The following is a 25,784-nucleotide window of genomic DNA, read 5'->3' on the forward strand; positions in this document are numbered from 1 at the left end:
TGAAACTTGCACCAGAATATTTAATGAATTTTGTGCAAAGCTCATCTGCATAAAATTACATTTCAGCAGTGGGAAAAAGCCCCAAGTTCAAATGCTATTTGCTTAAGAGCCAAAACATTGTGAATTTTGCCCACTCTGTTTTAGCCTTGGTGGGCTGGCTTTCGTATTTTAAATAAATACTACAAAGTTAAAGCTTCCAGCTGCAGAACCACCCATCTGTACATGTTTTTGGGATATTTGGCAGTTCTAAAAGATTATTTCTCTTCCTACCAAAAATAACAGTGAAAAAAAAGATTTATCAGCAAAACAAAAAACTCAACACACACACACACACACTCCTCCATACCACCTTCTAAATGGAAACACTTGTCAGCCAAATAACCATGGAGGCCTTAAAAGGGCTTTATAGCAATCAGTTGACAGGACTGTTATTACATCAAATTCCATCCCTCAGCCCGGTCTGACTTCTTACCAAAGGGAAGGATGTGAATATGGTGAGTTTCTAGGTCCATTGGAATTACCTGCACATTACCATAGATATGCATCAATGGTAGAATTATCATGCTAACAAACCCACATGGCATTACATATTAAAAGCTGGTACCAGAGCCGCAGACATTTCCATCCATATATGTTAAATGGGGACTCCTTTTAGACTGAAGATTCCTCCCCCCTAATATATAAATAAACTCTTTCTCTATGTAAGGCTTGCATATGTCAGCAATCTTGAAATATGTGCTTGGCCTCATTGATCTCCTACCCTACCCATTTCTTTTTGTTTCTTTTCTGTCCAGCAGAAAATACAAGTTGGTTAATCAGCTCTCTTTGTTTTTTTTTCTTTTTCTTTTTCTTTTACAGACTGCAACCAAACTGTTAATTTACTGGGGGAGGTTAAGTTTTCTATCACTATTTTTTGGATACCCAATTCTAGTGAAACCATTGGGGCTTGTATATAGGTTTGAGTTTTAGCATATGTTTGCCTACATTAGAGAAGAGAAAAGGAGTGGAAACTTCTAGCAGAAATTGTGGCTGCTGTGAAAGGGGAAACAAAAGGACATCTGTGAAGTAGGCCACAACTGGCAGAAGAGTTATTTTACCTCCAGCACCAGCTGCTAGGGAAATCTATGCTCGCTAACCCCACAAAGAAATCTTTGTTTTACAACATAAACTCTGGAGTGGCTGGAAACTTCTTAACCAATACAAATCAAAGGCTGAAATCTTGCTTCGCTATTTATTGCAGCTATTCTGCTTTCTTTGTCTGATTCTTATTTCCTTATTCAAAATGCACAGGGCTGCTGTTTTTCCTAAGGTTTTAAGGAAGAGGAAAGTTCTAGTGCAGCAAAGAAAGTTCATTTATGCACCATGGTGGATGGTATGTGTGAGAACGTTTGATTTTTCTGGGAATTATAAGTGAACACTATTCTAATGTTTTCTGTTCTGAATTTGCCCTGTAGTTATTCTTGGTATTGGCCTGATCCTTTTTGCTTTTGCTGCTGATAAATTTGAGAAATTTAGTACTTTTAACATTAATTGAATGTTATCCTATTTCTCTATTATAATCCTAAGAATGGTGTCCTTTGGATTAGACCTTGTAGCAACAAAGGAAGAAAATACTTATTTGGGACCTTCCTGGTCCAATTTTGTAGCCTCTAAGTAAATTCGCTCACTAGAATGTAGATTCATATTGGTCTAATAGTAATCTCTTCTCTTGGAGAAATTCTTCTTTACTTTTATTTATATTTTACTTATATGAATTAAATTCTGGTTGCTAAACAATTCACTATGCATTTGCACAAAACCACTTACTATTGCCTCACTTATCTTGTGCTGCTGTATCATATCATATTAGTGTGGATGGATGAGGAAGCAGGAGGATGGAAGAACCATCAAGGAAATTGGTTAGAGTTCGGGTTATTGTTTCATTTCACATTGGGAGACAATATTGGGAGGAAAGCAGAACAAACCACCCTTTTGTTTGCTTGTGTAGAACAGACAGGCACGGGGCAGAAATCCCAGAAACTGAGATAGGGCAGGAACAAAGCAACCAAAAAAAATGCTGAAAAAAATACCTTTGCAATGTTTCTGCCGGGGCAGGAATTTAGCCTCTGTCAGCTTCACAACTCCCCTGAAGGCCACATGATGCCATTGGGTGAAGGGCAGGATGCTGACTTTAGGTCCATATATGCAAAGGGCCTCAATTATTCTGAAAAATGGGTAAGATGAATTCCTCAACAGAACAATTTGCTTATATTTCCCTCTTCTCATAATATTTGAAATATATTCCCAATTAAAAGTACATTAAGGAGAAATATTGGGATATTGACCTACTGGACTAAAGTATGAATAACATTTAAAATTTATGCAGAACTGTTCTGTCTTCACTACAAGTTACTACGTGTGCAGTTTGACATGTAGCTAAGCTCACCTATCCTCCAATAAAACAGACCATATGTGTGGATCTATATGCTTTATTGAAAGAACAGGATGGTGAAACTGGGAAAAATAGAAATACATACAATAAGAACCCAAATATAAAATAAGCAGTGTTGAGTTGCTGGTGAGCATAACAATTAAATACAGATAAATCTAAATCTCACCAATGATGTTGTATGTATGGGATGTGGATTTTTGTCCTCAGGTGAACATGTACCATGGATTAGACTGGATTCTTCCAAGTGCTTCTGTTTCCTTCCAAATGCTGAAGGAAATGGAGTCTGGCTTCCCAAGCTGCATTTGTTCTGGGAGTGAGGGTTCATGGATAAAGGGGCCAGGACAGCTTCCAAACAATACAGACTGGCCCCCAGCCTCTAGGGAACAACAGCGGTATATACACAAATTATATACTGGAGCATGACAAGAATACTGTTTTTTTTTAACAATTCTCAGCTCAATCATGCCCATACCCATTGCTAAATGGAATAGTAGGCGAGATAAGCAGCAAAACAAAACAAACCAGTCAGTCAGATAGAAGGACAGTCAATCAGTCCTATTTATTTCATTCAGTTTTAGCATTGCCCAGTTTTAACCGACTTTTGAGTGGCTTACAATATAAAAACAAATTCTAAACACAATGAAAACTAAATACAATAAAAGAAATAAACAAAATTGTACAACTAATACAAGAACATATGTATTTATGCAACCTATATGAAACACAACAACATGGGGTTCCACCTGCTCTCTCTCAAGGGCTGGGAGGCTAACCCAGTCTTTATGGCCTTTCAGAATACCATCAAGATGGGAGATGACTGGATCTTAGGGGAAACCTTATTCTGAGAGCAGGAGCCATGACAAGGAAGGCACACTTCCTAAGACCCCCAAAAATGACTGTGTTTATTTATGAGGAAGCTCCAATTTGGTATGGTCTGTCCATTTCCCCTTGGTGGAAAATGACTTCAAGCAAAAACTCTACTTTGCTACCACTACAATCATGGGCGATATCACCGTTAGTTTTCTTTCCTTAAATGATTGTGTTTTAGCATTTTTGTATTTTTAATACTTTTATATTAGTAAATCGCAATAGTATCACATTGGAATATAGTTGGATATTTTAATAAGCCTGGATGTCTGGTTGTTATTGTTAGGATTACTTATTATTGTTAAGACAATATTAGAAGGGCTGTGTTTATTTCTGAATATTAGCAAGCAAGGCTCTTGGAGACTCAAGAACTTTGAAAGATCAAGCTGTAGTCAACATTTATTATATAAATGTTAGAACGGCCAGGCCAAGCCAATGTTTTCTTTCATTGCTAAAATTATCTGCCTCCTTTGAATCTTACCACTGGAAAGCAACATTTTCCTACATTGCTTTCAACCAGTTCTCATTTCATTTCAAGGAAGTGATTTTCTTCTTTATAAGATTTTAAATTAAAGAATTTTGGAAAAGTCTCATGGGTAGACTCAGGTTTTCTTATTCTTATTTAGTTTTGAAGTGAGTGAATAACTTATCTGTTTTGACAATTATCTCTCCTACAATGCTGTTATTCCATCCAATGGTTTCCAATGTTTCTATTAAATCCCAAAGGAGTAAAGTCCTCCTAATGTAATTTCTCATTAAAACACTTAGAAAATGGTTAAAGTATATCTCCTTCTCCAGCTCACCCAATTTCTATGCTCACAAATTTTCTGGAAAATTAGGCCATTTATGACCAGGTCTATTGAACCCAACTGCTACTTTTCACTACCAACAGCACCAAAATAGGATATACGTGTTATAAAAAAATCCAAAAATGAATATAGAGCAAATTGTTAAAAACGAAGTTGCCAATAGGATAAATAAGCAGTAGCAAACACTTACTGACATGTGCTAGTTTATTTGAAACTAAAGACATCGTTTTTTTTCCCCCCAACCTGAGACATTCAGTAGCAGCTGCTACATAGAACTCACCCACTGGCGTTTGTCTTTCTGGATATATGTATGGAAAGGGAGGGGGATGAGTTTATATTTGCAGTTGCTAAAAGGGATAATAATGGCAAACCTAGCACATTCCAGAAGTTGACTGACTTGCTGAAATGCAAATGTCATTGTGAGAGTTATTGAACTAAATCTGACTTTGGGAACTTTGTTATTCACTATTTTTCACAACCAGTGACAAAGACTGTTGATTCTCTACATTCCACAGCTTGATGAAAAGAGGCAGCACCCTAATTAGCTGGGGAATTTGTCAATTGCTTACAAGATAATAGGTATAAGTAAAAGCGTAGTTAGGAATACATGGATACATATAAGAAAAATAAAAAATATATAAAAGAAACAATAGAACAGGGATGGTAGGCATGTGACGGTAGGAATGTGATTAGGGTGTTATTCCTAGAACTATCTGCTCTCCTACCTTTTCATTCAATAGATAAATAAATTCTACCAAACTTTATCAGACTCTATGCTGGGTTTGAATGCCTGTATGAAATTTCTTCAAATGTTTGCTGCACCCCTTGATTCCGTGCAATGCCAAATATTTTTTTTTTATTGATCTGAAAGAGTTATTCCAAGAGTTATTCCTGAGCTATTCTATCTCAGTAAAGAAGAGATTGGACAACCATTTGTCTGAAATATAGGATTTTCTGCTTTAGCAGGAGATTGGATTAGAACTTCTCCAAGCTCCCTTCCATCTCTGTTATTCTGTTATTTTGAAATCAGGTCCTTGTTTTGTCTCTTACTACTGCTGCTAGTTAGCATATAGTCACTGCATGGTGAGATGGGCAGCAAACAAATTTCATAAATGTAATAATCAAATATATTTGTGTAATTAGGATGCATTCTGAATTGGTATTGTCTAGGTCAGAGGTTTTTTTTTTATTTTTACACTTAGGGTTCTCTGAGAGATCAAGGAGAAAAGGCAAAAAGAACTAAAAAGTTCATTCATGCACAGCCAATTTTCTTTTAAGTATTGTATTCCACAGCCTGAAAAAAAGTTGAAAACCCTTAATCTAGGCAGTAATAACAAATTTCTTCAAGCCCACTTGAGATTGTTTTTAGTGAGAATATCCCATGAAGCTTAGATACATTTTAAGGAATCCATCTACATGTGCTGGGTCCAATCTTTTAAAAGTGTTCGTTTCTGCCTGACAGGCAGAAAGTGCTGGATCCAACCTAAGCTAACCATGAGCTTTTCTCCCTAAACAATATAAATCTCATTGAAATCAATAGAAGTAAACAACTACCAACAAAGTCTGGATCTAGCCCCTAGATGGCCATATGTTAGACTTGGATGAAACTTTGAGAACTTCCATATATTATCATCTGATTTATTTCTTCAGCCTACTAGGAGTTGCTTGTAAACTTGTAAAGGAACAATCCTTTTTCTTAATTTAAAAATTATAACTTTTCTACAGTAAAGAGTTACTTGTAAACTTGTAAAGGAACAATCCTTTTTCTTAATTTAAAAATTATAACTTTTCTACAGTAGAGAATAAACCTCTTCATATTGAAGCAGAGCATCTAGTTCCATTTTTAAACAAACAGGTTTTGGCAGAAGTAATCAAATGCTGTTGTGTTCACATTGGTGATTGTCAGCCTCCATTTAATTACTAAACACTATGCTTTAGGAGAGTATAGGAAACTATAACCCACCAATTTGATTGTAAACATGCTCTGGCATTAAGACAAAGCTTGCTTTAATCTCCACAATCAGGATATAGAACTGAACATGTTTTTCAATAGAACTCTTATAAAGAAACCCTGTCCATGATTATTAGCTGTATGAGAATTTAAAAAGTCTAATTGCCTTCTATTAAATCTGTATTTATCAATTGCAGCTTTCTCTGGGAAATTATAATGTGCAAAAATATTCTGCATTCCAAGCTTTAACAGTTGGAGGTAGATGTCCTTAAGGATAGGGGTGGGGGGAGTTCCTTTTCAAATGGCACATTTACTAATTATAAAATGCTCTTATCTCTCTGTAACCAAAGCCAAAATGAACATGTGCCTTGCACTAAGAAATCCCAGGATTGTCACAACTTGTGCCAGCTGTTGAGGTTATGACACCTGTGCCAGCATCGCCAGCTCTGCCCACTGTCATCTGTTCCAACTGTTCCATCTGCACTGTTTGTACCAATTCTCCCATTTCTGCATCTGTACCTTCTGCAGAAATGGTTCCAACAATGCCAGCTGTGTCATTGGTGCCAAATATGCCAGATGTTCTATTTGTCCACCCTAGGCCAAATCAATGTAGTTTTGTGCTCATTAGTTTTAGCCGGTAGATTCTATCTCACATTTTTTAAAAAGATGGAATCATTACTAAGTCACAATTACAATTGCTTAACATCTAGTTAACCATCTTCTATCTGGAAAAACAACTTTTTTCATTATGTGTTCTGTCAAGGTTATTCTGATCATATTAAACCAAGTGCTAGTTCTATCTCAGTGAAATGTTTCCCTTCCTAAAGATTATAAAGATCATTGTGGGTGATGGGTAGAAATAAAGTTACCGCACATCATAGGGCTTGAAATTGTTTTAATGATTATGTAGATTTTTCACCAATACTGATATTTCTGTGTGAAATTATATAGACAAATGTAGACCAGGAAGGTCTTCACTTAAAAGTTGTCATGCTTAAGTGTTAGAATCATAATGCATTTTAAGCTGCCTCATTTGATATATAATTTTAATTCATAGGATAGGATAGTTTTCATCTCCTCAGCACTGCATCTAAAGTTGTCTATTCTGATTTGAGCACCACATTTCAAAATGATCTAAACAGAATCTGTTTCAAATAACAGCAAGAGTGACAGACAGAATGAAAACTAACTCCTACATTGAGAATGAGTATATACAGCCTTGAAAAAAGAAGGGAAGAGATTCAGTTTATGATACTATTCTTAAAATAGTTGTTGTGCAATAATATACATAAGAAGTTTAAGGTGTGTACTTCATTCTAAAATGCAAGACACACAATAAAAGATTTAAATTAAAAGAGAGCAAATTCTGTTTAGAAGTTAGAAATGTAATCCGCCCAAAGTCACTTCAACAGTGAGATCAGTGGCATATAAACTTAATAAATAAATACCTAATACGAAGGGCAATTCAGACGAAGAACCAAGAGAAATAGACTTAGAGAAGTAGTGAGCACCTTCTCACTGGATGAGTTTAAGCATATGTTGAACAATAATCTATTGGGATAGCTGTAATCCAAGCACTATGGCAGGAATTATTTATAAGAAAAATTGTTCAAGATTAAGTGAGAGCTCCTTGAAAAGGTGACACAATTGTTTATACAACTGCAAACAGAAAACCAGCAGTATGAGTACATGTCAAATTAATTATCTGAAGACAATAAAGGAGATATACTAGGTGAAAAGAATAGATCACCAAGAAACAATACATATAGGTAGCCTTGAATTATGTAGTTAGAGAATGCTCGGAACAAGCTGAGTAGTGAAGAACATGAACAAAGACATCCCCTTGCTTTAATATATTTAAAGTAAAAGGATGAGAGAAAAATCTATTGCCTGATGAAGAAAGAAATGCAAAACTATTTTTGGGCCCCCAAGTTGTTAACTAATTGTTAAATGAAGCTAACCTATCCTATTACAGCTTAATCTTGTCTACATAGAAAGTTTGTGTTCCACTTGGCAATTGTGAAGAGCAGGATGAAGAGCATGGAATAGAAATTTCAGATTCATAGAATAATGTCAAATAATACCAATTTACTTCTACTATAGTTAAATCTCTGGGCCCAGATAAAATGCATCCTAAGATTTTGAAGGGATTTGCTGATGACTTGGAAAACAGATTAAATGTTGGATAGATAACAGATAACAGATAATCAGAGTTGGAAGGAACCTTGTAGGTCATCTAGTCCAACCCCCTGCCCAAGCGGGAGACCTACACCATTTCTGACAAATGGTAGTCCAATCTCTTCTTGAAAGTCTCAAGTGATGGCACTCAAACAACTTCTGGGGGCAAGCTGTTCCATTGGTTGATTGTTCTCACTGTCAGAAAGATGGAAAAGAAAAACTATTGCTCCTATCTTCCTGAACAGGAGAAAGGAGAATCTTGAAGAAATACAAACCAGTCAGTCTAATGTTCCTTCCTGGAAAGATTCCAGACCAGCTCATAAAGAGATTGATCAGAAAGCATCTAGAAAACAATGCAACAATTGCTAGGAGTCAGCATGGATTTGTTAATCTTATCTCATTTTTAGATATACAGTAGCTATCAAATCATAGGGCTAAGTTCCTCTTTGCTCTACATCGATCATATCTCATCTTCATGACACTATTATGTTTATTCTTAGGCCTGAAAACCTTTGAGAATAATGCAAACAAGGATTAATTGGGAATTAGAATGATATCATATGATGAGAGAGAAGATACTGGGAACAATTAGCTTTGGGAAGATGATAAGATAGTACTTTTTAAATACCCCCAAATATGTCACCCAATAAAACATCAATAAAATTATGAAAGTGGATTCCAACTGAATTCTAGGAAAATTCTCTAAATTTTAATGCAGTTCAGTTCTATAATCATTTTCTTAGAGAAGTAATAATCTCCTTTACTGGAGGTGGTTAGACAACTATTTGTCAGGAATGCTTTTATTTGGATTCCTGCACTAGGAAGAAGGTTGGAGCTGAAAGTCCTTTTGAATGCTAAGATTTCATAAATGCCTGTGATTTAGGGAAGAGTCATTTTTCAGGGTTAAAATATCTGAGTTGCATATAGAAGATGGAGATAGGAAATAATCTGATTTAATTTAAGAGCTGTTCCATGCCATTGTGGATTAATAGATCTGACTTAGTGTAGAACACTTCCCATATTTCTATTAGGCACCTCACCCGAAAATTTATCAGATAACAGTTTCTGTCTAAAAAAGTTCAATTTTAAATAATAAATTTGTTATCAACCCTCATATACTCAATGCCCTCCCCCCTACTTTTCACTATGGGTTGAAATTCTAGAGATGTTGCTATCAACCAAAATGGCTAAATGAAACTTGGGATCTTTGTCCTTTCAAATTATTGTGCTGGGAGACAAGAGACAAGATCTCCCTTAGCAACTGCATATAAGTTCTTATGGAGTTCTGCCTCATGTTTTTTCCATTACTGTTTTTTGTGGCATTTTCCCCAGGGTAAACTACTTTTAACCAAGTTAGCTGCCATCTGTCTTCCCATTAGACCTCATATAGTTCTTAAATACCTCCTGCCTAGTCAATCCCACTTAGCTATAGTGAATTGCCTTTATTGCTAAAGCTATGTCTACACTAGGTCTGTAAGTATAACTGGTTCCAAACCATCTCTTTCTATATCTTTGAATAATGGAATTGTAGACATATGAAGGTGCTGGAAAACTCTACCAGTAAATCCTATGGAACCTCAAACTATGCATATTTATTCAGAAACATGTCCCATTATATTGAGTGAGGTTCCAGGTAAGTAGGTCGAGAATTGCAGCCATAAAATAATGAATTTAGTTTCAGGATACAGAGGAATTAAATAATGGAAAATTTTCATCTTTCAATACATGCATACGAGTACAGTGGAGATTTTAACCCATGCTGGAAATAGTGATTATGGAAACAGAAGGTGGTAGATAGTTATACCAGGTTAATTAAAACTGCTTGCTTGCTGTTACAGAGAAAATTAAGAATTCACACAAAAAATACATACTCCAAAGCACTTTGAAGATAAACTGTGGTTGCCATACGTTCATTAAACTGGCTGTGGTTAAATATATACTTAGAGGAAAACTTGCAAATATCACAGAATACAGATACTAATTGAACAAAGCTATGCACTATGAATAAGTAATTTAAGCATTGGAGTAGCCTCATCAAAGCAAATAGCATTAGGTTTTCTGGAACTGGCATAGGTCCCAGATCATAGTGGAATAGTGCCCTATAAAGTCATATGGCATAATCCTTTAATTCTTTTTCTATTATGATTTTAATCTTTTCATTGATTCAAGGGATTCCTAAACTATTTACCAATGCAAACCTGAAAACAAACAGAACAAAATGCATTGGCAAATATTTCTTCAAAAAACAGATGATCCTGACAAGAAAAAAGCCCATTACTATAGAATTTGAATGAACGTTACAATCCGTCCAAAACTAGCGCAGTTATTTGTATAATAAAGTCTTTTAAAAGCCATGCCTTTTTAGTTTGTACCACGTTCCTCAGATTACCATAGAATATATTTTTCTGATCTCTTATGTTTTTCCCCCCTCCTTTAGATTGTGAACTAAGTAGGCATATGTATATTTATAATGTTTACACCTCTAATAGTACAAACTAATAAGGCATGGATTGAAAAAGAATTCATTATACAGAAATATGAATGCCTCTTAAGAGGTTCTACTACATTTTTCTTAATAAGGCATATTTATATTTTTCTACCATCTAAAAATAAAGAATTAAATTCTCTTACAGAAGCTTATATCATAAAAGTTATTTATCAAATAAATAACTCTCCTAGTTAATAAACACAATGCCTGAAATGTTTTACAACTTTTGGTAGGCATTCATTCTCATTTTTTTAAAAAAACAATGCTGTTGGAAGGAAAGGTTCTGTCTGGTATTTACATCAAGTGAATCTTTCCAGATGATGGGACATGGAACACGGAAACTAAAAATTAACTCAATATATAAGGGGATTTATACACAGTAGGAATGGAAGGAACCACATTTCAAATATTCTGTGCCTAAAACATTTAGAATTTATTAGTTATTATCAGGGACTATAATAAAAGTATGACTTGACCACTTGATGGCAGCAAAGAATTGCTGAAAATATTAAGTATGTTTATTCTCCCACCTAGCTGTGGGCTAGGATTTTGCACCCAAAATATGCTATACTTAATATTATCCACATTTGTCTGCATTCTGAAATTATTTAACAGCCATTATATTTAACATAAAACTAGAATAGCGTAATTTAGCAAAAAGCACAACAAAAAGATCAGCTTGGTAGATGCAATCTGAATCAGCTGCAATTTCTACAATTGATTTCCTTAACCCCGAGCAGCCCCATGACAGCAGTCTAACCAGAAGGTAAGCAAGGTAGGTACATGACTATGGTCAGATGCATCTTCCCACAAAAGAATTCTAACCGATACACCAGCCCCCAAAAAGAACCCATTTCAAAATGGCATTTCTGGTTGGAGCAACTATCTGAGGTCCCAGAAGCAACAAAACGTAGATCTGGACCATCCCAAAAGAGCAAGTCAGGTGATATTTCTCAGGGGAGTAGTACCCCCCCTCTAAATTAAGCTGTAGTTTCATTTTCAGATTAGATCTTCCATAATTTCTTATGCAATACAGATACAATAACCCCAGGTTATTGCGTGGAAATACAATAGTCGACCACCTTCAAACAAAACACAAGCAAAACAAATTCATGTCTTGAGAATGCTATTCTACCTGTGGCAATACCAATAAGCAGGTTAAGTGTTTCTCAAGTTCAAGCTTGTGCACTGATCTGGAATAAAGGCCATTTCAATGTTTCTTCCTTCTCTGCCATCTTATCCCATCTTTGTTTCCTTCCTAGAGGTAAAAAAAAAAAAGACAGAAATAATAAACATTCTACAATAGAAAGATTAAAAGAAGAAGAGGAGACATCTCTTTTAAACCGACATTTTCCTCAATAGGCAACAAACATGGTTGTAACAATTTAGCTGGTGAGTGCTCACTGAGAACGGAAAAGTCTGATTGTTTCAGTGTTCCATTCAATAGTTTTGATCAAGTCATTATCTCTTAAACAAAGCAAACAAACTCTTGGAGCAATTTTGAAGCTCTTTAAAGAAACAGTAATCTAAATATAAATTTTATATGTGAATATTACATTGCATAATTAATAAAAATGGTACAACTCATCAAATTGAGAACAAAGTAATCTTCTGACTCACTTCACAAGCATTATCTGAAAGATGCAAGTAACATTTGTTCTAATGTCTTTCTTCCCTAAACTGATTGCTTGTTCTAAATTGTATCTCCTACTAGTAGACTGAACTCAAATTCTGCTCCCCTTTGCTTTTTCATACTTACATTTTTTGATTCAGTCCATTTTTTAAAGTCTAACTCTTTAAATTACTGTTTGCCAAAAAAAAAGCATTATCTTTAAGGTTTCATACTTTAGTTTAAGTGTTGGGAACAAATAATTAAAGGAAAGGGATAAATATTGTTCACCAGTAATAAAAAGACAACAAAGGTGTATTTATTTTTTATCAAGGATATGATATATTTTCAAAGGTTTTATGAAAATTTTGTGTCTTACTTAACAACTTTTAATACTGGAGTGATTGTAGAGAATAAGCTTGTATATTTTATCCAGATTCTACAAACAGCTTGCCTGAGATATAATATTATATGGTAAATGAACAAAACCATTTGTCTAAATGCATCCTGCAACTGCTTCTAACCTGTTGAAATCAATAGAATTGACAATTCATTATCCACAAAAGAATCCTAGTGAAAGAAAACAAATGAGGAACATTAGACAAGGCCAGATTTTTTTAGAGCTAATGAAGAAAACAAAAGATAGAATATGGGAAATCAGGAACTAACATTGAAGGTATACCCTATTTTAAAACAAATACAGACTCCATTTCCCCAAGGAAGTGGTGTTGAGAAAGATACGGAACCAAACAAGGGTGAAGCCTTTTGTTTTCAATGCCAGGAAAATTGCTGAAATGGAATGCTGTCTATCTCATTCTTTTGTGGCAAATGCTTTACATGCAGAACATGCTAGTTTCAGTCCCTGGCATCTTGACACAGCAAGAAAAGACTCTTGTTTGAAACCTGGAGAGCTGCTGACAGTGTCTGTTTATAATGTGGGTATAAATGGACCAAAGGCTTGAATTATGTAAGGTAGCTTCCTCTGTTCCATCTAAAGCATATGTAGAGAAAAAGGTCAAACCTGCTCGAGTACTGAAACTCTACAGACAGACATATCAAATATTTTCTTTAAAAAGAACCTTTATTTTATGCACAATTTCTTCAATGCATCTCTTAGAACTTAGAATACCAAAGTGTTTTTGAGATTTCTTGGGCATATCTAAAATACCCAGAATAAAATAAAGGAAGAGGGGGTTTTTGGGAATATTTTTTTATTGTTTACATATAAATATATTGAATACAGTGTAATTGGCCATGGCATTCCAATTGCCATAAAACAGAAGTAAAAAACGAAGTAACATTTCTGCAAATTTATATATACAAATTTTTGTACAAAAATTTCTGACCATCATATGTCAACTCCTCTATCATTCTAATACTTACATTGCTCTATCAATAATACAGTGTCTCTTGCCAAGTCTCCCTCACCTGATTCTAAAGGAAGAGATTTTTTGTGTAAATATGCTTGATAATTGTTTTAAAAACTAATAATAGGTAGGCTGTCTTATCATGAAACTATTCCTCTAGTATAACAAAAACAAAATAAAAACAAAAAACCTGCCCATAAACCCATCATTTAAAAAAATAACTGTTAATTATGCACGCCACACATCTACATAATCTTATGTTCTTATTACTGCTACACATGCCTTCTCCTCCCTTTCCCTCCTACTGTCATATGCCACATCCACCTGTTATGTCTTACTGGTATTTAAATTAAGTTATCTGAAGGACCAGTCCCTAGCACAACACATGGAAAGGATGATCGGGGATTTTACTGAAACCCTTAGTTCAATAAATGTTAGGACTACTTCATTGAGGTTGGAAAAATCTGAATGACAAGATGGCAGACTGAGTTATTTCTCTTTGCTGAAAATGAACTTCTCAGTTTTTGCTTCCCCCGACATATTAATCCTAATAAGTCTAGCAAGATTGAATCATGGTCAGCAATATAGAATGAGTCAGGAATTGTACCATGACAAAACAAGATTAAGACACACAAGTCAATCTATTTAGAGCCTGTATCAATGTCATAGGCCTTTGTGTATTTGGTTCTATAAATGTTTTCAATTATTAATTGTTAAAAATCTGCACTCCTTCTTTAGTAGACAGAGCTATGTATCTGTCTAGCTGTCTGTCTATGTGTGTGTATTATATACAGAGACATTTTTAAATGTAAGTTCCTCCTGGGATACAATTTTCCTAAATATAGAGGCATATTTTAGCAGAGAATGACATTTGCAAATACTATAGATTCCATTCACTGCTGCCCATCTCTGCCATGATTTAGTCTCTCTGGATGGATCATGCTATTTCAGTCTTACTGATATCTTACATTCTTAATCAGTCAGAATAACAAAGCAGAAAATAGAATCAGAGAATAAATTGGAAACAAGGCCACACCAAACAAATTAGTAGATTAGTAGTTAGGACTGCAGACCAAGACTTCATGCCAAAATTCAGTTAGACCTTCCTAATTCTTCACAATTTTGTTTCAGGAGATGGATGGAGACAAAGGATAAAATCAGTGTCATGCTGAAGGGTGCTTCATTGTGATGTCGCACATACATACAAAAAGGTCAGTGTTGATGGTCTTATGCTATTTTGTTATTTAATGAAATCAGTAGATCCTCTGAACCTTTTGACTAGGAAGAGTCAGTACCATGTACTGAGAACAAAAGGCAGAGTGTCAAAGAGAAAAAAAACCCTCAACTTAAAAGACCAAGTTCCAGAGAAGAGCAAGGAAAGACAAGGAAATATGATGCAAAAAAAATATGAGGAAAGCAAACATATGGGAAGGATAAAGGACATTTTATGCAAAATGGTATGATAAAAGACAGCAAAGAGTTTTGTAAGAAATAAGCTATACAGAGGAGATGGCATGTAGGTATGGCAGAATTGTATCAAAACAATCCCAAAATTATTGATATGCACAAAGGTTTAACTGCTGAACTAGGGGCAGTGAAATTAAATGGATCCTAGAAAATATTGATAACAACAAAGCTGCAGGAATTGGAGTTCCGGTCTGCAGCACTTCGGGGCAGGCAGGAATCCGTGACTGTGCATGGTTTCTGCCTGCGCTCGTTGCTGGAGTGCCCTGAGCCACCCGGCTTCAGGGCTAGCCACCTCTGTAGAAGGTGGCGAAGATAGGGGGGATCTGGCAGGGTCAAGAGATATTGCACCTCTCTTCTCTAGCTGGCTAAACCCCCTTTTCCGAAGGCAGCTGAGCGGCGGTCAGAAATGGCCGCCACATAGAAGCGCTCAGCCGGAAAAAGAAAGTGTAGGAGGAGTTGAGAAGAAGTGAAAGGTTTTTTTGCTGACCGGGACAAAGTATCAATGAAAGTACCCTGGAACTTAAAATTTGTGAAAGATACATCATTTCCAGAGATTTACAAGCGGCAAATGGAAGTTAAAAGGGAAAGTTTGTTTTTTTTCACTCTCCTTCCTAACGTGACAGCGAATAGAAATGCAAGAGAAATCAGAAAAACCCGCATTGGCACTAATAGGTAATTAAATGCTAAAGGAATAAGGATTTCTGAATATTTAAAAAAAAATTTTTTGCTGTAAGTGGGAAGGGAGAGGAAAAGAATTGGAGCAGGATTTGGAAGTAAGGAGGAGATTGCCTAGAATCTTAAAGAACTATTAAATACTAACAAGACTTCTAAAAGATATATTTTAACTGGAACTTTGTAACTAAACAGTAACCCCAGAAAGAAAAAGTGAAGAAAGAAGAAAGTGCTAAAAGAAACAGCTTATTTGGATTGTTTGGTGAATTTGGGACTTTTGGGAATTATCTTTGACTAAAAACACTTGGGTGGTTGTTTTGGAAAAACTTTTTCTTTCTACAATGGCATCGCTTGTGGATGAATTGAAAATTGAATACAAAAAATACAAAGAAGAAGAACAAAAAGGGAAAGACTCTCTTGGCACTCTTTTTCAATTTTTAGAAATGGTGATTTGCACTTATGAGAAACTGACTGTGCAACAAGATGATTGGGATAAAGAAGAAGCCATCTTTGATGAACAAGTAACTTTGGGGGGAAGAAAGGGAGAAAGAGGAAAAGAAAAGGGGGACTTTAAGACTTGAAAAAACAACCAAAAAAGAGAAAAATAAGGTGAAAAGTGGATATAATGTTAGAAAACAACAGAAAGGGAAAAAGCAGAAGAAGAAAAGGGAGGTGGGGAGACAAGGGGGTAAAAAGGGCAGGGAGAAGAACAAGCGAGGGAGGAAGGAAGGGATGAGAAGCCTTAATGGTAGGGAGCAAGATGTAAAGAAACAAGATCCATTTAGAGATAATGGGTAAATTTAATTGAAAAAGGGGTTCTGCAAAGGTACATAAGATTGTATTCTTATATTTGTGGAAACAACATGTGATCAAAAAATGGGATAAAATATTTAGTGTAACTTAGTGAATTTTTTGTGAATAAAAAGAAGGCAATGAAATAAATGAGAGAATTGAAGTAGGAGGAAATGGGAACATTTTAATGATACAGTGATTTAAAATATGTGATGTGGGGGGGGAATAACTATGGAAAGTATAAGTGTTCCCATAAAAGTATGATATTCAACTGAAAAGTAACGTGTAAAATGTTTAAGATATAAATGAATATTAATATTAATGATTAGATTTGTATTGGCATTGATAGTTGTTTAATTATATTATATACTTATAAAAAAATTTCTTTTTATAAAATATAATGTGTAATTTTAGAATGTATTAAACAGAATCCCAGTGGAAGTCATGTATTATATTAAGTATTATAAATTTAGGGAGAAGAGTTAAAGGCGTCACACTCCAATCAGTGTACAGGAGAAGTTTTGTTTAAAGAGAAAAGAGAAATAGATAGCTGGAAAAACAGACAAAGAATAATAAGTATTATGATTTGAACTGAGATGAGATAAATAAAATAAAATTAAGAAAGTTAAAAAAGGCAAGAAGCTATATAGAAAATGGAAAATAGTAATAAGATATGGAATGGTATGTAAAATGAACATGAATTTGAATTTGTGTCTGTACGAAGAGATGTAACCTGGGATCAAGCAGCTTTCAGAAAAGATGTTTTATGTTTTATGTTTTGTGTGTTTGTGTATTGTCTTTGAAAATTAATAAAATTTGTTTAAAAAAAAACCAAAGCTGCAGGAATTGATAAGATACCAACTAATATTGCAGCAATGTGCCACTGAAATTTCTAACCAAATATGGAAAACACAGCAATGGCTGAGGGACTGGAAAAGATCAATTTATACTCCAATACCAAAAAGGGCTAATGTAAAAGAGTGTTGAAGCTATCAAACAATTCACAACCTCCTTTGTTAGAAGGACAATGCTCAAGAAGCTGCAATCCAGACTTTAACAATACAAGAAAAAACAGCTGCCAGTTGTAGAAGCTAGATTCAGAAGCAGGACAAGACTGCAAAGATCTGATGGATAATGGAAAAAGCAAAGGAATTTTAAAAGATATTTATTTTACTTTCTTATTACACTTACAACAAGGTGAAAATAGATATTAAAAATATGTGTCAGGGCTCTAACAAATCCACCCTCATTCAAATCAAAAGTCTCTAGCCGCATCTCAGAGAAAAGAAAATTGATTTATTAGAAGTGGCCATGTTGGTGTTTAGCTGGGTGCAGCTGATACTAAATTACATCATACATTTCCCCCTTGACCCTGGTCTTCCCCTCACCCCCTGGATGTGACTTCTCCAATGGGACACATCCATCTCCAAGAGTCATCCATCATGTTCTCCAATAACCTTTTTATGATCTCACAACTTTGGGCTGCTGTGGTGATTATCTAGGCATTTAAGGAATGCCTTGTTTTCCCCCACTCCCTTTTTCTGGCAGCTAAAAAGACCAAAGGAGCATCTTTTTAGTTGACATTTTGGTTGTATGTCATCTGATCTGCTTATGAAAGTCTGATGACCAGGATACATAATTAGAATGGAACATGGAATGATTAAATTATTCAAAATTGGAAAGGAAAACAACCAATGTTTCATACTGTTATCTCACTAATTTAAACACACACATAATGAAAAATTCTGGACTAGAAGAAATAGAAATTGGAATTAAAATTGCAGGAAAAACAACAGTATCAGAAATGCTAATGATACCATTTTAAAGTTGTAGAAAGTTAGCACCCATCCCTCTCCTAGAAAAATGAAATATTCTAGGAAATATTAAAAAGGCAGAATATTTCCCCTAAAAGAGAAATACAAATCTTAAGGAACACAGAAACTCAGCCCCAGCTTATCTAAGACCTTCAGCTCCAGAGCGATATGATTAGCCCTCACTCAAAATCCAAACTAGGACAAAGCATTAAGCCATAAAAGGAATTGCTCAAAGCCACTTCTTTACATCACCCAGCAAGATTCAACCAAGGCTGGAACTCAAGACAACCTACAAAGTTACCCCTGCATGTCTCCATGGGAGTCTGATGACAAATCAGATTACATTTCTTGTCACAGGAACATGAAGCAAGTTCGAAGTCCAACAGAGGATATACATCTCTCTCCCTCTCTCACCCATGTGCTGATTTTTGCCCAGGACTTCAAACCACACGTGGTCCTGTCCACCATTAAACTATCCTTCCAAGCAGTGTCCATCTTTCCAGTGTCTTTCTTCCACTTGGAACTGAACCCAGATGGATATTTCTTCCAACAAAGTCTAGATGTGAGAAACTTAAAGAATATCTTGATGAAGGAGAAATAAGAGATATAAAAGCTAATCAGCTGGTCAATACAAAAAATATATCAACAATCCAAGGAAATGTACAGTGAAGAAACTGAAGTAGTTACAGATTTTATCTACCTAGATTCACACAGATGTTGACTATAGACCTGAAATAAAACCAGCTACTTGAGAGGAAGTCTGACAGTTCTAGACAAAGTATTAAATGCAGAGATATCAGACTTACATAGGACAAGGCAAGTAACATTTTGATGCCTCAAATATACATTTATAATAACACTATTGATTATGTGCTAAATCATTGTTGACTCTTAGTGACCACATAGATTTGCTAGTAAAGAATCCTAACAAAATGAGGTTCATCAGGTCAGTAAGAAGTGAATGAAGAATTGAACAATATTATGGAGCAATGATCAATAATAATTGACAGAATAGTTTGCAACTGTAAAGACTTAACAATCTTAGATACTTATAGCATCTCTGGACTAAGATAGCTCTTAGCTGAAGACTAAACTATGTGTAATTTTTAAATCAGATTACCTGAAAATAACTTTTGTTGCGCTTACACCATCATTTCGATGTCCTAATTTCTACTCAAGTAGCACATTTCTCATCAAATTGATATTGAGTTGATAAGAAAACAGGAAGTAAAGCAGGATTAAAAACTCACAATATATTTTCTTTCACTCACTCAAACACACATACTGTAAAATAATAACTAATCTTAGAAGTAATATATTATTTTTAAAAACAAACCATGTTGATCTATGAGAAACAATGCAAAACACATAGCTGAAATTATGAATTTATTAATGCACAATGACTCTTCAGATACTGTGCAAAAAACAAGAGTTGGAGAAAAAAACAAAAATCCCAAAAATTAGGTGAGATGCTGTATCCCTTTCTGAAAACATTAAAGCTTACTGTAATTATCTCTTAGGTAAGCAAAACTCTTAAGATTATGTTGATAAATAAATCTGAGGTTAATTATTGGATGTTGCATTTTGTTTGCAAAAATATCAACTGAAGCTAAACTGTAGTCTTTTCTAGTACCTGAAGGATTCCAGGTTAATATAAATCTTTTTGACTAGTGACATATATGACTGAATAATTGTGTTCAATAGTTTCAAGGCATATTAAAACAAGAATAATCATGTTCATTCATGAAAAATCCCCTTTGTGCAAAATACATAGTTGGAAAATACTTTTATTAGGTCCAATGAGCTGTAGTTCTAAAAGTAGCAATTTTACATTAATTAAGCTATGAGATTTCACAGAGATGTAGACTAGCAGAAGATATTCACTAGTGTAAAGAGTGCAGGCACGAAAATTTCTATTCCCCACTCTAGAGAACTAAATTTGAGAGCACTGGTGTTCTTCAGAGAAAATTATTTGCTGGCATAAGCAACTATGCTAAATAGCAGAGCTCTATTTGGGCTGCCAATACACTTTCCAAAATATTCAGATGCAATAGATTGTGGGAATTAATGGAAGCTATGGACCAGTGAGAATGTGGGGAACAGAAATTTATTTTGTTTCTTGAATTTATATTTCACTTTTCATCCAGAAGTTCAAAGCAGCATACATAATCTCTTCTCTCCTTTCCCTGTCCAGCCTTTGGTTATCTTAATGAAAATTTTCTTGGTAGTTTAAGCTAGAGATAGCAACTGGTTCAAAGTGCTTCATAGCTGAATCAGGTTTTGAAACAGGGTTCAATCATCGTTTAATCATTGTACTGACTCTGGGTCAGATTGCATGTCAATCAGTGATGGTAGTTTGAACGTGCAAGGAGATATTTAGGGTTTTTTCTCTGTCAGAAAAACTTCAGAATAAATAGTACTGATCTGTTGATTGAAGTGATGAAGTTTGCCTTGTTCAATTCTCAGATTCTTTTAGTCATCAGTCTTGATCCATTCTGTCAAGTTCTACTCAGTATATAACAAAAGAGACCTGCTGCAGGAAATAACCTGCTTCAAAGAAGAAATTATTTACTGTCCATTTCTGGAAATGTGTATCAAAAATAACATGTTCTTGATACAGAGAAACTTCCTTTCATCTGACAAAGATTATGCTGGCATAGAATTCAGGACTGTATTGTCTAATCTATGAGGATGGTATTTATTTCGAAAACTTACAGAATTGCATTGATATCTGCATATGTTAAGGATATCAGTAGACTATCTACACTAACTTTTTGCCGAAGAACATATGGATGGTTGCAGAGCTACTGCAGACCCATTAAGCCCAGAATATGCATTTGGAAGTGTTGCACTGGGGATCTGAATATTTTCCCTCCAGAGATAATTTTGGCAGAAGGCACTGGCCTCCTCTCAGAACTGAATAATGTACACTAATCAATTATAGCATGCTTGAACAAATGTTCTGAATACAAGTTTTTCCTATCTTTCTGTCAATGAACAGGTACTAATAACCAATAGCACTGGAAATTTCAAGGTGGAGGAAAGGTGTATCCTACAATGAAGAATATTTGTACTATTTTAGTTTAAAAAGAAAAGAAGAAAACTTATTGTAGAATGGCTACAAATGACTGGATGAATGAAATTCCACATAGAACCTTTCAATTTAACATGGGTACAATTGTTCAAAAATTCAAATAATGATTAATAACTATCTGCAAATACTGACCACATTTATTTATTTATATCTCACCTTTATTGTTTTTATAAATAATTCAGAGCAATCAAGCATCCTGCCTCCTCCTGTTCTCCCACAACAACCCTATGAAGTGGGTTGACTGAGAGAGAATGACCAGCCCCAAATCACCCAGCCATCTTTCATGTCTGAGGTGGGACTAGAACTCATGATTTCTTAGTTTCTGTTTTTGCCACCTTGGATTATAATGATTGCATACTTCATAATTCTTTTATTACTTAAAAATGAATTATTTCTCCCTAGGAAAGGATAGGATTCTGAGATACTAAGTTCTTCAGCTAGCTAGAAACACACACATTCTCTCTATGTGTATGTATTGCAGAGCGAAGGAGAATGATAAATTGTTTTTCAAGCCAATTATATAAGTTTGTTATATGGTGGAAGATCAAAGGATTAATTTTGTTTTCATTGTATTTATAATTATTGTATCGATTCTGTAAAATTTATTTTAAAATGTGGTCTACTGATCATTGTAAGTGCATATGTAATATAATAAAGATTATCCCTAAACCAAATCTAAATTGTAGGTCAGAGTATAACCAAATGAAACAAGAAGTTTTAGTTTTCCAATTCAGTTTAAAATAACACTGGCACCTATGCAGTGGTGGGATTCCAATTTTTTTTACTACCGGTTCTGTGGCCGTGGCTTGGTGGGCATGGCAGGGGAAGGATACTGTAAAATCTCCATTCCCACCTCACTCCAGGGGAAGGATACTGCAAAATCCCATTTCCTCCCCACCCCATTAAACTGCTTTCCAGCTCTGTTCTCCTGTGCAGGGCAACAAAAGAAGACCCAGCCGATCAGCTGGGACTCGGGAGGCAGATAATAGATGGGGGCAGGGCCACTCATAGGTGGTATTTGCCGGTTCTCTGAACTACTCAAAATTTCTGTTACCAGTTCTCCAGAACTGGTCAGAACCTGTTGAATACCACCTCTGCACTTGTGATTTTAAAGTAGTATTTTTAAAGTAATGGTAAAAATAATGTTTTTAAAGTAACATCCCTAAACCAAATCTAAATTTATAGGATTCAATATAACCAAATGAATTAATGAATGACAATTAATCTTGATTTATGACTATAACTGAGCCTGAAAGTCATTGCAGTCATAAGTCAAGACATTATATACCTGGATTCTGTAAACCACTTAGAGAGGGCTGTAAAGCACCGCAAAGTGGTATATAAGTCTAAGTGCCAGTGCTATTTTTTGCCAGAATTGTTAAATGAATGCCATTTTCTTTAATTGAATCAATTTTATCCAATGGGCAGTATCTCTCAGAAAGCAAAAATAAACCTTGGAAACTGGCAAAAAAAATCACATTCCTGTAATTGTGGGCCCCTACAAATGGTTGTAAAGGAAAAAGAGTTTCCAGCATTCAGAATACAATCAGATGAGTGTGTGTGTGTGTGTGTGTGTGTGTGTGTGTTGATCATAACTTTGAAATCATGTTGTAAGTACTTTTGTTCTGTTATAACTTTGAATGGTTGCTAAGTGACTGGGCATAAGTTGACCAGTGTAAGTTGACCATAACAACAACAAATGAACTAATAACTTTTTTTAACTTTTTAGTTTTCCTATGTATGTGTGTATGTATATCAGGAAATTTAATTCTTTTGAAATATTTTCTGTTAAAAAACCCTATTCACTTCTGTGATAAGTACTTTCCAAGGCATCCATGAAAATTTATTGTCAAGACTTATTATTTCTTATGTTTTAATTTTAAAATAGGTTCAGAATTTCCATCATTTTAATGTTAAATGAGTCAATTGCTCTCCAAGGTACTGAAATGTTGTGATACTACTTAAGCATTGTGTTAGCATTAAGAGTTGTCCACAAAACAAACAAACAATATTTTGCTCATAATAAAGCAGACATTTTCAAAATAATTCCAGATGTTTGTTCTTTTGTTTTAGTGGAACAAGCTTCAAATACATTTGAGTGTGCCATCATAGAAAACAATGGGAGCATGAAACAAATCCTGTATTTCCTTATTCTTCAGCCTAAAAAGGCAGGCATGCTGGTAATCGAAACTCAGTTGTCACCTATCACTAAATTTACATAACAATCAGTAAGGAGATGTTTTGTATAAAATTTAAGTTCTCATATAAGATAATGGAAGGTGGAACCATGCTCTTTGCAATCAGTGCTTGCCTAAACAGCAATAGTAAAACTGAGCACAGCTAAGAATGAGTAGACTTATTTCAGCCAAACATGTCAACTTATGAAACAAATGTTAAAAAGAAACCGGTTTCTCTCTCTAAGCACTCACACATATGCACACATATGCACACACATACACATGCACACATACACACACAGCATGTTCTTCTGCAAAGCTTACATAACAAGTATTCTGCAGTAAGAAGGTTACTGTATTCATTCTCTTTAGTAAAAAAAAGATTTTACTATACTAAGATGCATATCCAATGACATTCTTGATACAAAATGCAGACTTAGAGAGTGGGTGTTTACATGAGGGGTGTCAAACTCACGGTCTGCAGCTTGGATGCATCATTCACTGGCCACACCCACATCCCATTAGCAAAAGGGAAAAAAGTTGTGATACATCACATGACGACACGAGTTTGACACCCTTGGTTTATATTATTCAGTCTTTTAATGTAATTTTTGTATATATTTGCATGTAACTGTTTGGACAGCACTTCATAGCACAGACAAGTCCAATTCTACTTCGTTCTAGCTAAAGCTAATCATAGCTAATTACTGTTCAAACTACTGTTTCTAAGGTAACTGCACTTTCAAAGGGATTTAGTTATAATCAACTTTATCTGAATTAAAGCTCTAGTCTAGTATGTGTGATCCAGAGGTGGTATTCAGCAGGTTCTGATCAGTTCTGGAGAACCGGTAGCGGAAATTTTGAGTAGTTTGGAGAACCGGCAAATACCATCTCTGATTGGAGATTTTACAGTATCCTTTCCCTGCTATGCCCACCAAGCCACGCCCACAGAACCTGTAGTAAAAAAAATTGAATCCCAACACTGCTGTGATCCTAAGTGAGAATTCCTGTAACAGTTTCAAGACATGAATACTAAAACTACTTTTATTAGAGTTCAGTAACATAATCTTGCAACTCTGAATGTTCCTCTCTCCTCTCTATCTTTACCTTAAACAGAACTAGGGAGTGTCAGGTCTGAAAGCTTTCCCAAATTACATTCCTGCTATGGGCTGAAATTTCTCTTATCTCTATTGCCTTGGCTGCAATTCTTGCAAATATGTAATGAGCTTGCTCACATAACTCACTACATACCTTTGGCTTACTATTTCTTTCTCCTTTCTGTACTCTGCATACTACTGCTTATCCAAAAAGAGAAGAGACTGTTGGTTAGGTAGGCACAGATGTTATACAATAAATTAATTATATTGAAATAATCATATAATTGAATTTTTTTTAAAAAAATACAGTTCTGTGGCTCACATTTGCTACAAAAATGGACAATTTTCATATAAAACATGTAGATTCAAAGAAACTGGAAGACAACACAATACAATAATAAAGATGCTTTCAAAGGAAATGAATGTACTCTAAGTGAACAAAAATGCAGTTTTACACACCTGGTCAAAAAAGTGAAAGAATTAATACAATCAACAAGATTTTTCCTGCACACTTCTTTGTAGGGGCAGTTAATACACTGGAAAGGCATTCTTGCTAAGAATATTCACCATCGTGAAATTAGGCCACAGTGCAATCAGGATATGTTTTGTAAGATAACATAGACAATATTTGCTCCATGAAAAATCATAATTACTTCTATAATTCTAAAACAAATGAAGAATCATCTATTAATCCTAACACTCTTTATAACCTGAAATGGATAAAAAGAAAAAAATATGAGATATCTAGATCTATTGTATATGCAAAAAAAAAGTAATATCACAAAATATACATTCCCTATAATATGGGATATTTCTCCCTTGTAAATTTGCTTTTTGGCTTTGGAAATGACACAAATATTTCCTCCTTTAGAAGAGAAAGGATTTCTCAATTTTGTCATTTTCCCCCTCAACATACGTATTTGGCAAAAGGGTTTTAAAATTATAACTTTGCATTCCAAATATAAAGTACA

The 25,784-nt window shown here is 34.8% G+C and overlaps 2 long non-coding RNA genes across 2 annotated transcripts in view; one reads left to right on the forward strand and one right to left on the reverse strand.

Annotated features, from left to right (window-relative positions):
• Nucleotides 1–25,784, forward strand: part of LOC148127648 (uncharacterized) — a 76,497-nt gene that overhangs the window by 48,451 nt on the left and 2,262 nt on the right. Inside the window, exon 2 of the long non-coding RNA XR_015744230.1 lies at nt 14,832–14,911. This is a non-coding gene — a long non-coding RNA (uncharacterized LOC148127648). The remainder of the gene's footprint in view (nt 1–14,831; nt 14,912–25,784) is intronic.
• The window catches only part of LOC148127649 (uncharacterized), a 58,853-nt gene that overhangs the window by 20,859 nt on the left and 12,210 nt on the right, over nt 1–25,784 (reverse strand). Inside the window, exons 2-4 of the long non-coding RNA XR_015744231.1 lie at nt 11,860–11,982; nt 2,598–2,807; nt 2,070–2,203 (exon numbers count right to left, since the gene is read on the reverse strand). This is a non-coding gene — a long non-coding RNA (uncharacterized LOC148127649). The remainder of the gene's footprint in view (nt 1–2,069; nt 2,204–2,597; nt 2,808–11,859; nt 11,983–25,784) is intronic.

Source organism: Pseudonaja textilis, chromosome 1 (assembly GCF_049901715.1).
Source record: "Pseudonaja textilis isolate UNSWEBS1 chromosome 1, rPseTex1.2, whole genome shotgun sequence".
Classification (NCBI taxonomy): domain Eukaryota; kingdom Metazoa; phylum Chordata; class Lepidosauria; order Squamata; family Elapidae; genus Pseudonaja; species Pseudonaja textilis.